The 12,016-nt window shown below is 35.3% G+C and overlaps 1 protein-coding gene across 8 annotated transcripts in view; it reads left to right on the forward strand.

Moving 5' to 3' along the window:
* The window catches only part of LRRN2 (leucine rich repeat neuronal 2), a 150,071-nt gene that overhangs the window by 27,554 nt on the left and 110,501 nt on the right, over window positions 1-12,016 (forward strand). The window contains exon 4 of one of the 8 annotated variants that reach the window (XR_015742821.1): window positions 7,503-8,879. The exons of the other annotated variants lie outside the window; for them this stretch is intronic. The gene's annotated coding sequence lies outside the window, so the exon portion shown is untranslated. Of the gene's footprint in view, window positions 1-7,502; window positions 8,880-12,016 lie in introns of those variants that run through there. 8 annotated transcript variants of the gene reach the window in all.

Raw genomic sequence — 12,016 nt, forward strand, 5'->3', positions numbered from 1 at the left:
CTTTGGTTTGAGACTTTGAGTGTCACAGTCTTAAATGCAAGTGATTCTCAACGTTTCTAGGAAATGCTTTCAAAAGAGCTAATTATATAAACTTAAATAGATTTCTGGGGAACAAATGAGAATTTGTTCTAGAGAACAAATAGGAATAAATGGCAGGCTGGAGCTGCAACCAGCTGTAGGTAACCTACCCGTTGATGAGAAGAAACTTAAATTGACTTGCATGACTGCAAAAAGCATACACAGAGGGTAATGCCTGTAATTTCTCACAGGAGATGGATGAAAGGGCAATGTCACCTCCTGTTAAATAAGAGAAAGGGAGTGAGAGAAACAAACCATTTGGCAGCACAGTGATCCAGATCCTCATCTAGTAAATCAGTATAAAGGCTCTATTGATTTCAGTGCTAACTGAAGGCAGCATTTCTTTCTTTCTCCCCTCCCCCCCCCCGCCCCCCAGAAGTTAGGCCACAGGAGAAAATATATGAAGACAGATTTGCCAATATTGAAACAAACATATAAATATTAAGCATAAAATTTTTTGTAAAAGAATTAATACATATACATTAGCCTTGGTATAAGTTTATGTACAGTTTTTCAGGCTTAGATATAATTAAATATACATTTATGCATACAGTAAACAAATTTACTATGCTCCAGGTATAAATTGTTGCTAATATTTGAAAGTCTTATTCAGGGAGAGCACTTGGATGTACAAAGTTTGCATGCTGCATCACGATATGTCTCATTTTTTTTACTGTATGTATTGCACATTCTGAAATAGTGGTTGAGATGAAAAACCCATAGCCAGAGATTTCTGGTTTCAATCATATCTAGCTCATTTTTGTTATTTTGAACAGAACATGCATATAGAGAAAATATCATATAGAAAAAAATAGAAAAATAAAGTAATTCTTCTAAATAATTTCCCCTCTTTCCTAAGAAAAAAGATACTCTTAATTTAGTGCCTAAGTAGAGAACAAAAGAGTTTAGAGTGGTAAAACAGCTTTTTTGAAGTGTTTCTCAAAAATGGAAATGGTGCCCATCAGTGTTCAGAACAGACACAATAGAAATAGCTCATAAATGGGACTAAAAACACTAGAAAGCACTGATAATTATATATATATATGCATACTCAAATGTGCATATCCATGTGTGTATCACAATCAAATATTTCTTTTGCATTTTTAACAATTCTGAAATTTGGTAGGAAAATATTTTTTTTAAAAAAAGAAGAAAATGTGGTATAACATGAAACTCTTGCAGAAGAAATAGGGACACTGTAAGATAAAGACCACATTACCTCCTTACTATAATGAAATAAAAAATAATTTTTAAAACCGGTAAAGATATTTTAGAGAATTCTTATATGCTTTTCAAAATTTAACTGTGGAGGTCATTAATAAAAAGCATGGTGATAATCAATTGCTTGAATGGCTGTCAAAGAGGATTGAAAAATCTATGCATGGCAGCAACGTGAACAGACATTCTATCATATTTGGGAGATGTGTTAAAAAGGTTAAAAATGGAAAAAATACATCAATTCAAAAGATGATAAAGATTAAAGTTAATGAAAACCAAAGACTTTTCTTTTGGGACTAATGGACTGGCAACTAGAAAAAAGTCAATGTTGTTTTTAATATATAGAATAGAATAGAATAGAATAGAATAGAATAGAATAGAATAGAATAGAATAGAATAGAATAGAATTCTTTATTGGCCAAATGTGATTGGACACACAAGGAATTTGTCTTGGTGCAAACGCTCTCAGTATGTATAAAAGAAAAGATATATTTGTCAAGATTCAAGAATCATAAGGTACAACACTGAATAATAATCATAAGCAATCAAATCATATTAGGAAACAGTCAATATAGATTGTAAGGATACAAGTGACAAAGTTACAGTCATACAGTCACAAGTGGGAGGGGATGGGTGATAAGGAGTGATGAGAAGGTTAATAGTAGTGCAGACTTTGTAAATAGTTGGACAGTGTTGAAGGAATTATTTGTTTAGCAGAGTGATGGCGTTCAGGAAGAAACTGTCCTTGTATCTAGTTGTTCTGGTGTGCAATGCAACTATGGCAACTATACCAAGACTTTTAAATGTGAAAAATGAAAAGTTTTGATATTAGCTATATAGTGGAGGAATGGTTACTGAAGATGATGAAAGTTGCAGAGATTTTTTCTTCTCCTTTCCCTCTTTTTTTTCTTTGTTTTCTTCATTCTGTATTAGTTTCTGCTAGGGTTTTTTTAATTCTCTTTTAAATTTTTAATAAAATGTGTGTGTGTGTGTATCACCTATCTCTATATCATATTCTATACCTATGTGGTACACAGATCTGTCAAGGGCTATGTGAACTGCAGTAGCTGTCAGATTGTTTCCAGAAATGATTCAAGGTTTAGGACCTATTAAGTCCTAAATGGCCTATGGGCCAGGTTCCCTGATCAGTGTTATCTTTCAGGACCTGGGGATCATATCTTCCCAGATGTTTTCCTGGTCTAGGTACTAGCTGTCTATTAAAAAATAGACTGGGCCCAAACATTATATATATTTTTTTCAATCTGTCAATGCTTTTCCATGCTTTCTCATGTGCAGCAATAATTATGAATATATGTGTATTTATTTTATACATCTATTCATATACCTCTTTAAAAATAGTTTATACTGGGATTCTTGAATCTCAAAGATGCAAGGTATTTTAAATACCTGTGTCCCCTACAATGTCTTCTTATCGTCATGCATATTCATATATTCTGTTATAATGAAGGAAGGCTTCCAGTTCTGTCATAATGCTAGTATCTTGAAATAGTATAATATCTATTCTTCACTTCTGGGCAAAGGTGATTATGATAATGAAGAGATGATTAGGTTCAGGGAGAACAAGCTGTCAATTCAAGTAGGCCAGAAGCAAGACCTGAACATAGCAAGGCCCAAAGCTCAAAAGAGCAAGCATGGATTTGAAGGATGAGAATCAAGTGAACAAACCAGTAATGAGTTTAATCAAAAGCTGAAACTTAGAAATGTAAGCAAGTACTTGGGCAATTATACCCAATTTTATGAATTGCTCATAATGAGGAGCAAATCGGGATAAGGAAGAATTTATAAAAACTGATATTTCTTTGGAACACCCCAGGCATACTAGTTACTGTCACTGAGAACTTGATCTCAGTACTCACATTCAAGCATACATTATCCTTAAAGAATGAATAAACAATATGTTCTGAATGAAGTTGAATACACACACTGAATTTCTGATAAAGTTTGCCTACTACATAAGATTTATTTTTCATGTGGTTTTCATGTGGTTTGTTAAATAATTTATTCAAACCCTTTAATTAGCTGGAATTAACAAAGATTGATCTCCTTTCACTCCAGTTCAGTGTTATTTAACTTCTTAAAAAGTTCTTCTGGGAAATGCCATTTGTTCATAAACTAAATAATTTTTACAGACATGATTTATTAAACAAAAATAAAAATATTTTTTCATCAAGAAACCTGACCCTCAACTTACAAACTTTGTTGTACTGTTTCCCAATGTTTGTGCTTGCTTGAATAGAAATCAGCCTGGGTGCTAATTTTAAAGTTGACTTGGCTGGGGGAGGGGGGCATCTAGGTAGGCCTCATGCTCATTCCCCTGGCTCCTCCTTCATCATCAGATTCCAACTAGTAAGAGTCAAGACAGTTTAATTTAAAATAAAGTGGAACTGAATGCTGAGAATAAACAGAACTCATCACCCATGAAGGGCAATTCCATCTCTTTCAGTTGAAGGAAGGAACTTCATAATTCACTTTGGCTGCTAGGAGTGTGTGTTTGTGTGTGTGAGTGAGAGGGAAGAGAGAGAGGGGGGGGAGAGAGGGGGGAGAGAAATTTGGGGCATGGGTGGCTTCTTGTTGTCAGTCTTTGAATGGCCTTGTATGGGCTCTTGTTGTGTCACAATATGGTTTAGGTGAGAAAATGTAATTCAGGTCTATGGCACTATATGCATCTTATACAACATGGTGAGCCATTTTAACAAGTCCAAGTCTAAAGTACATAGCCCAAATTCTCCCCACTTGCTATAGTTAGAAGCTGAATATCTCCATTGATCCTTGCCTTATTTGCTTTCCAGTTTAAGCAAAAATAAAGTTTATCTGTCTAAATCTTTAGTTTTCCAGTCCAGGTTCCATTTCTTGCAATAGGTACACAAATCTTCAGCATTTTGAAATTAAGTGTTTCCATTCCTGCAATATAAAATAAGCAAAAATGGCTCCAGACTTCTATTACAGATTATTTGTAGTAAACATGCCTATTATTCCTTCTTCCTATTTTCCTCTCAATAAATAGTCCTGTGAGGTGAGTTAGGCTGAGAATGAGTGACTGGTCCAAAGTCAAAAAGCTGGCCCAAACTCTGGCAAATATATTAATATATAAAATATATTAAACTTTACAATTTAAATTGTAATGGTGAATTTAAAGTTGAGCCTCTAATTACAGCAGACTCTAGTTACACAGGTCTCAATATAAGCTATGAAAGAGCTCTCTAAAGAGCCTTATAAAAGTGGAAACAGTCTCTTTCCTGATTATTGGTAATAATAAAGCCAATTCTGACTAGAACTCTTCAAAAGCTTGAGGCATGTTATCATGCATTTGGGGGAAAATCTGTATTGCTCTGCAGCAGAAAATTTCCACTTTGTATAGAGTGGCTGTATCAGATAGAAATAATTGTGCCAATACAGAAAATAAAAATGCGGAGAGCAGCAGCGCATTCTTCTTTTCAGTAGAAAAAGTAGGTTTTGTCCAAACCATTTATTTGCTTTAGAGTTGCATTAGAAACTTCTGCTGGCTAGTCTCAGTCTATTTTGCTTTAATATTAGATGTAATTTCAGAATGTTCCTTTTCGTTACCTTGTGGCAGAATGTTGTATAGTTGGGTAATGAAACATTTGCAAGGAAACTCAAGAGAGCTCCAAGGACTCCCCAGAATGTTGTATATTGAGGCTGCTTCTAATTTTATAACATCCTTAGTGACAAGAACAGAAATATGATCAGAAAATAGCCAAATATCATAAAAATCAGATATAGGGTTGAATTCTTGGGAAGGTATCATCCTTGATTCATTTGGCTTTAACAGTAAAGAAGCACTTTTTCAACACAGAACTCTGGATGAAATAAAGCAAGAAGGGAAGATCTTAGCAGAAAGACCTTTGCTTAAGATACTGGAAAGCTATTGCTAATCAGAAGAGTGATTAATTAAGCATCCTCAGTGCATTATTTGATGTAACATACTATATAAGGCAATGTTCTTTACTTGCCTTTTCTGTTTGGTGTTTTCCCAATGTATAGGATCTGGAATTTCTAGAGGTTTTAGCTAGCCTGTCTGGTAATTTTGATACAGGTAGCCCTAGATTTACATGCATAATTGGGACCAGGATTTCTATTGTTAAGCGATGTAATTGTCAAGTGAGTTGCCTCCAATTGTTCAGCCACAGTTGTCAAGCCAATCATATTGTTAAGTGAACCATGGTTTATTAAGTGAATCCGGCTCCCCCCACTTTTCTTGTCTCAAGCCGGCTAGGAAGGTCATAACGTCCAATCACACGAACCTGGGTACACTGCAACCATAAATACTTGCTGATTGCCAAGCGCCTAAATTTTGATTGTGTGCCATAGGGATGCTGTGATGGCTGTAAGTGTGAGTGCCAGTTGTCGGTTTTTCAGTGCTATAGTACGTTCAAATGGTTGTAAGTCGAGGAGTTGTGAGCCAATCTATCTGATGGCTATTAGGTTAGCCAAGCATGTATTATAGTGCCGTTTTTCTGATGTTATAAAGTTTGAATGAATTGATTGGTTAACTACTTGGAACTCCAACCTACGAGGGCTATCCACAAAATAGATTACGTTTTGTGATAGAAAAAAAACAAAGTGTAGGAAAAAAAATTATTATATACACTTGAAAGTGACACTTAAATACTAATTTTCAACATATTCATCGAACAAATTGAGGCACTTATCATAGTGGTGAACAAGCTTTGTAATTCCATTGTCATAAAATTCAGCCACCTGAGATTTGAGCCAGTCAGTCATGCCCGCTCGCAGTTCCGCGTCGTCGTCAAAGCGCTGTGCTCCAAGCCAGGTCTTCATCCTCGGAAACAAGTGGTAGTTGCTTGGTGCAAGATCGGGGCTGTAGGGCGGATGAGGAAAAATCTCCCACTTGAAAGCATTCAGGACTTCTCGAGTGCCGTAGTTCAGCCATTTTTAAACTTAATGCACCATTGGCTCACTCCACCTTCAGTGATGATGTCCCCGTACACTTTACACAGTTGCCAAAAAATTTCAATCGGTTTATGGTTTTTTGCCAACAAAAACCTTATCACTGATCGCACCTCACAACTCACAGGATTTTCAATTGCGGCAAACATTTCAAACGTTTGCTGTGAAATAACGGGCAACGATACGAACCTCCCACTAGCACAACTAGATGCAGACTGAGCGGCAGACGCACAGACAAAAGATGGCCACGCTAGCTCCACCCCTTCTTGCTACAGACAAAAACGTAATCTATTTTGTGGATAGCCCTCGTATCTACAGCAGTTATTAAAGTTAAACAAAGACAAATTTTTTCTTAAGAATGAGAGGAAAAGGTAAACTATGCAGGTCAGCTTACCCTTCCTTTGTTTTTGGTTTCATTTCATCTTCTAAAAAGTTAGTGAAACAACTTTGAAGTTGAGAGAACTATTATCTTATCCTATCCTTAAAGTAGACACTTTAAATATCTACAAACCTGTAGGTATATGCATGGCTGGCTGGGAATTCTGGGAGTATTAAAGTGGCCAAAGGTGGACACTCCTGCTGTAAATCATTTGAATACAGAGAAGTTTTTTCCCTTTCCAGGGAAAACAAATTGTCATCTGCTTATTTTTGTTCCTCCATAAAGGCTATTAGTTTTCTTTCCAGTCTGATATATTCTAACTTGCGCCATTAATGCTCCCTGCTCTTTTTTTCCACCCCAGAGTACACATGGCATATAATTGGGAGCTGTCTTCTCTTTCTATCTCCTGCACACACCTGAGGAATGAGAGAACTCAGCCCCCGGAATATTGCCTGAAAGCTGTAAATGTCAGTTGCTATGGCAACTCCACATTTTTCTTGTGCTTCCTAATGACTTATTGGCATTTGTTGTAATTTACAGCTTTTTGGCAGCTGGAGATTTGCTTCTCCCCCCCATCACACACCCCCAATCCCTTTAATGTTAGATGCACTAATTAAGCAAGACTATGAAAGGAACAAAGTATGTCACCCCAGTTGGATTGCTAGGGAATTTGCCCTCCCTCTGTGAGTGCTAAATTTTTTCCTCTTCTGAGCAGACACCTCTTCTCTCATCCGTTTTCCATTGTAAATAGACCATAATTTACTATTCAAAGCATCTGGTGTTAAATTGTTGCTTATCTTTCTGTATCAGTAGGCCAAGGTAGACAGAATTACTTCATGAGGTATTATATCTCTTTGATCTTGAGCCAATTTTACAGGACAAGCCACAGACAACAGTGACAAGCAAGGCCATAAGAAGACACATCCCTAAGACAGAGCTTATGCCAAGGCAAACAAGGGCATAGAGGATGTCTCAGATCAATATGCAGAATCACTACTGATCTTTATGCAGATAAGCTTTTTTGAATTATGTACTGAACCCTACTTGTAATCCTGCTTGGAACAAAGAGAGCAAAAATAAAAACTAGATAATTAAATTTTTGAACTTTTAAATGAAATTTTCCGAGAAGAAAGCAAAATGAGCCTGGGATAGGGCCCTGGTAAGATAGAAACTGAGCTACAGGTTCCATCACATCTGTATAACACAGGTTTTCAGCCATTTTAACTATCACAATATTGGAACAAGTGTAAGGTTATAATGCAGTCACAGCAGAATTTTTCCTTGTGAATTTACATATATTTACTGAACGTTAGAATAGAATAATGTCCCGTAGGAAGTGACAAACCACTAGCTTTCTTCTCTTTTACAAATCCCATAGGATTGATGATAAAACACCATATATAGTAGTATGTCCCAAAGGAAAGTGTAAAAATGCTGACAACCCCTGATTAAGCTCAAAGAAATATTTAATTGTGAACTACATATCTGGGGGGAAAAAATAAAAGGATTCAGAGCCATATCTCTATTACCTCCAGTCTGCTATATAGATATGCTGGGATTACAACCTCTAGAATTCCTATTCAACATGACTCAAAAGTATAATATTTGTTTGCAAGGTTTGAATGATTGTAGCAGATAATGGCATCTATCCAAATTTGGTTGGTCTTACAAAAAAATAGCCTCAGCTTGAAATGATTCAATTCTGCTTCACTGGGAAATCCAAAAATCATCCAGGAGGAAAGAAAAGGCCTTTCTATATGTCAAGAAAACTATCAGGATTGTAGCCATCATGAATCAAGCTTGACTCAAGTCTTTGGGTTTTTTGGAAGTGACTAATTTGCTGTATTAAATAACAGAAGAGACCATGAAGTTTCTCTGTGGAAAAAGAAGAGAATTACTTTGAGAATCTCAAACAGTTGCTCCTACTTACAAAACAGCAGTCTGAAAGATTGGAGAAAATCAAATTGCTTTTGCTTAAAGTTCTTAGAAGTTTTGCTCCTATTTAACAAAAAATAAAAAAAATAGTTTTCTGCCATGGTACTTATCACTGAATCTGCTCTTGCTATGTACAGTCCAACACAAATGACAAAGTTCTCCTATTCTAGAAATAGAAAATGCCAAAAAAATAAGACTGGTTGGAAGATAAAAACACTTTTTTAAAAAATGGGAAGAGAACTGATTCTTCATCAAGGTTAAATAGGCACAGCTTTATAAATTCCATATAGTACAGTTTGCAGACACAAACAAAATTATGAAGTACATATCAATTTGTAACTTCTGTTGAGGCAAAGGCGGAAAGGAAGCAGCTATTACAACATGCAGCACTCCAAATGTTGCTAAAGCACACAGCTAGCATGGCCAATAATGAGGAATGCTTGAAGTTGTAAATGAGCAACATCTGAAAGAGTTCACATTAGGAATCACTGATAGCAAACATCTTGCTCCTGATTGCATTAGAATGTTGAAGTTCACATAAATACTCTCCTGTCTGTCATGTTATTGGCCCAGCATTGCCATAATAAATGCAGGATGAATTTCTGGAAACAAATACAGTACACCGAGAATACACAGACCACAACACCTGTGTTGTGTTACAAATTTATAGCAGTGGGAATTGGTAGCATGCTTTAAAACATGAGGGGCTCATATCTGAATAGATCAGCAACATGCAACAGAGGTTAAAACAAAAACACACAAAGAGGTTTTCTAGACAGCAGTTACAGATCCTTGCAGCATATTTTTGAGATACAGATTAGATGGGGGCACATAGATCTAATAAATAAAATATAGGGACTATTTGATATCTTGATAGTGTGTCATAGGTGCTCTTGGCAAATATTTTCTATTGGGATAGGGGGTGTTGCCACTCACTCAATACAGAAATGTGGCTTATTAGCCAGAAGATAAAATTGTGAGGATGTGTTTCATTATTCCAAGAACATTTTCTTTCATTAAGTTTATATTTAATGGAGAAAGGGCATTTTGTTTCTCAGCTTGGATTGCAAATATTCTTTTAAGAAGGATTGCAGGTTGAAACTTTACAACTTGACTGCATTTCATAACTTAAAAAAAAAATAAAGTAAATATGTCAGTACATTTCTCCCCACTTAAATCCACTCTGAAACCTCCAAGTGTTCTTTTTTCCTCCTTGTTATTGGGCTTGATAGCAGTATTCTAATATCTAAGGGGTTGCCATAAAGAAGAAGTCAATCTATTCTCCATAGCATTGAAGGCAGGACAAGAAGCAATGGATGAAAACTAATCAATGAGAAAAGTAATCTAGAACCAAGGAGAAATTTCATGACAGTTAGAACAATTAATCAGCGGAACAACTTGCCTCTAGAAGTTCCATCACTGGAGGTTAAGAAATGATTTGGACAATCATCTGCCTGAAATGGTATAGGGTTTCCTGCCAAGCAGGGGATTGGAGAAGAAGACTTCCAAGTTCCCTTCCAACCCTGTTATTCTGTTATTCTGCTTATATCAGAGTTAATAAAGGTAATATTTTTGCTGTTATAACTCTTGTAATGGGATTTCTCATCATTTGATAGCAAATGGAGATTATTAGATAATACAAATTATATAGGCTAAATTCGTTATTCAAACAGTTCAGTGTTTAATATGGGGAGGGGGTCACCATTTTTTTAACCTTAGCTTTTTTTTCTTTTCTCCTGTAAAACCTTTTTTTTTATTACAAAAAATCTATCAATAGGTATCAGAGTAATCAGCCTTACTGGGGGGGGGGGAGGGGGAAACTTGCTTTTCTTTTGGCACTATTGTAAATGTAAATCCCCATTAAATGTATCTTTTAGATGTAACATGCTTAGATCTATGAAATTCCATAGATCAGAAATGTAGCATGGTCAATATCTTTGCATGTGTGTGTGTTTTTTTTAGTAAAATGGAATGTATTCCCTGCTTAGCAAAAAATATTGGTTACAATCAATGTAGTTTCCTTAATTTATATTTAATAGAATGCTGAATTTCAGTAATGAAGGACTCTTTAATACAATAAAGTGTATCAGTGAAATTACATGATTTTTATTAGTTCCTATTACCTACCCTTAAATACCTAGGGGACTGCTGAATTTTTAGAAACCTGGAAGTGGACTGCAGAGACGGGAATAAATTATAAAGCTAAATGAGAGCAGTCTTTTTCTTCATCATCCAAATGATAACCTTTGCTGGTTAAAAGAAGAAATGATCAATCTGTATAAAAACGTCATTGGAGAAAATGCAATATGTTGGGATTTCTCATCCATATTCATTCCAGCAGATGAGAATGTATTGATTATTCATATATGCTACTGTATGTTCTATCAAGATAAATAGTCAAGGTAGGCTTGAGTTTACTACTGAAAAGGTACAGGGTATATGGAGCTTCTTATTGATTGTCTATACTGGTAGATTTCAAAAATTAAATATGTGTTGCTAAGAGCAAATATTCTAAAACTGCTATTTTAATTTTACTACCAATATTGCCCTATAATTCTTGACTTAAACATATAAGTATAAAAGAAAAAAAAAACACAATATAGTCATATATGTACATGTGTGCATATCCATATAAAATATAAAAAACCAAAAATAAAGCAAAAAAGAAAATCAAATGAACACACACTCTCACAAACATATAATATATATAATACCAACTCTAATTGTACCAAAAATTGGACTTGATCTCACACAATAATATTGTTTAGTTTTTTCATCACATCAGTAAAGAGATACTGTACTTTGGCATAAAATAGAGGTGAGGAAATTGACACATAGACACAGATGAGCATTACCAATTTGTGATCATTTTTTTAATTACTGAAGAATATTCTCTTGCTATTATCTTTCTTCTATCACCATCTATAATGTATTGAGTTCTCACTTGTAATGGAAAACCTAACACTAATGCCAGGGTTTATCTTTGTAGCTGTTCCACATTAATACTTACCAATCTCTCTCTAGTAAGCATCCACAGAGGTGTTTAACTTTGGAGGCTTTAGCGTTCTTTTTATTGAGAATTGCTTTGGGAACTTATCACAAAACAATAGAAATTATTAGGAGCTAAAACATATTTAGGCCTCATGTTAAAATATGTAGGAAGACAATTGTAATGGCCAAGTTCCCATTCCTGTATGTGTCGTAAGTTTACTGATTCCAACCTTTCTCTGAATGAGCAATGAATTCTTCTAAGATTATTGGAACTCAGCAGGTCGGCTCTAAAAAAGAGAGTGTTGAACTTTATTCAGTCATTTTGACTGAATAATATATTGTGCTTGTTGATGCTGCTGTCATCACCCTACCCTCTAAATATATTTAGAATAATATATTCAAAAGTGTGTGTGTGTATGAATACACACACACACACACACACACACACACACATCTCCTCTCCCC

The sequence above is a fragment of the Pseudonaja textilis genome, chromosome 3 (genome assembly GCF_049901715.1).
Source record: "Pseudonaja textilis isolate UNSWEBS1 chromosome 3, rPseTex1.2, whole genome shotgun sequence".
Classification (NCBI taxonomy): domain Eukaryota; kingdom Metazoa; phylum Chordata; class Lepidosauria; order Squamata; family Elapidae; genus Pseudonaja; species Pseudonaja textilis.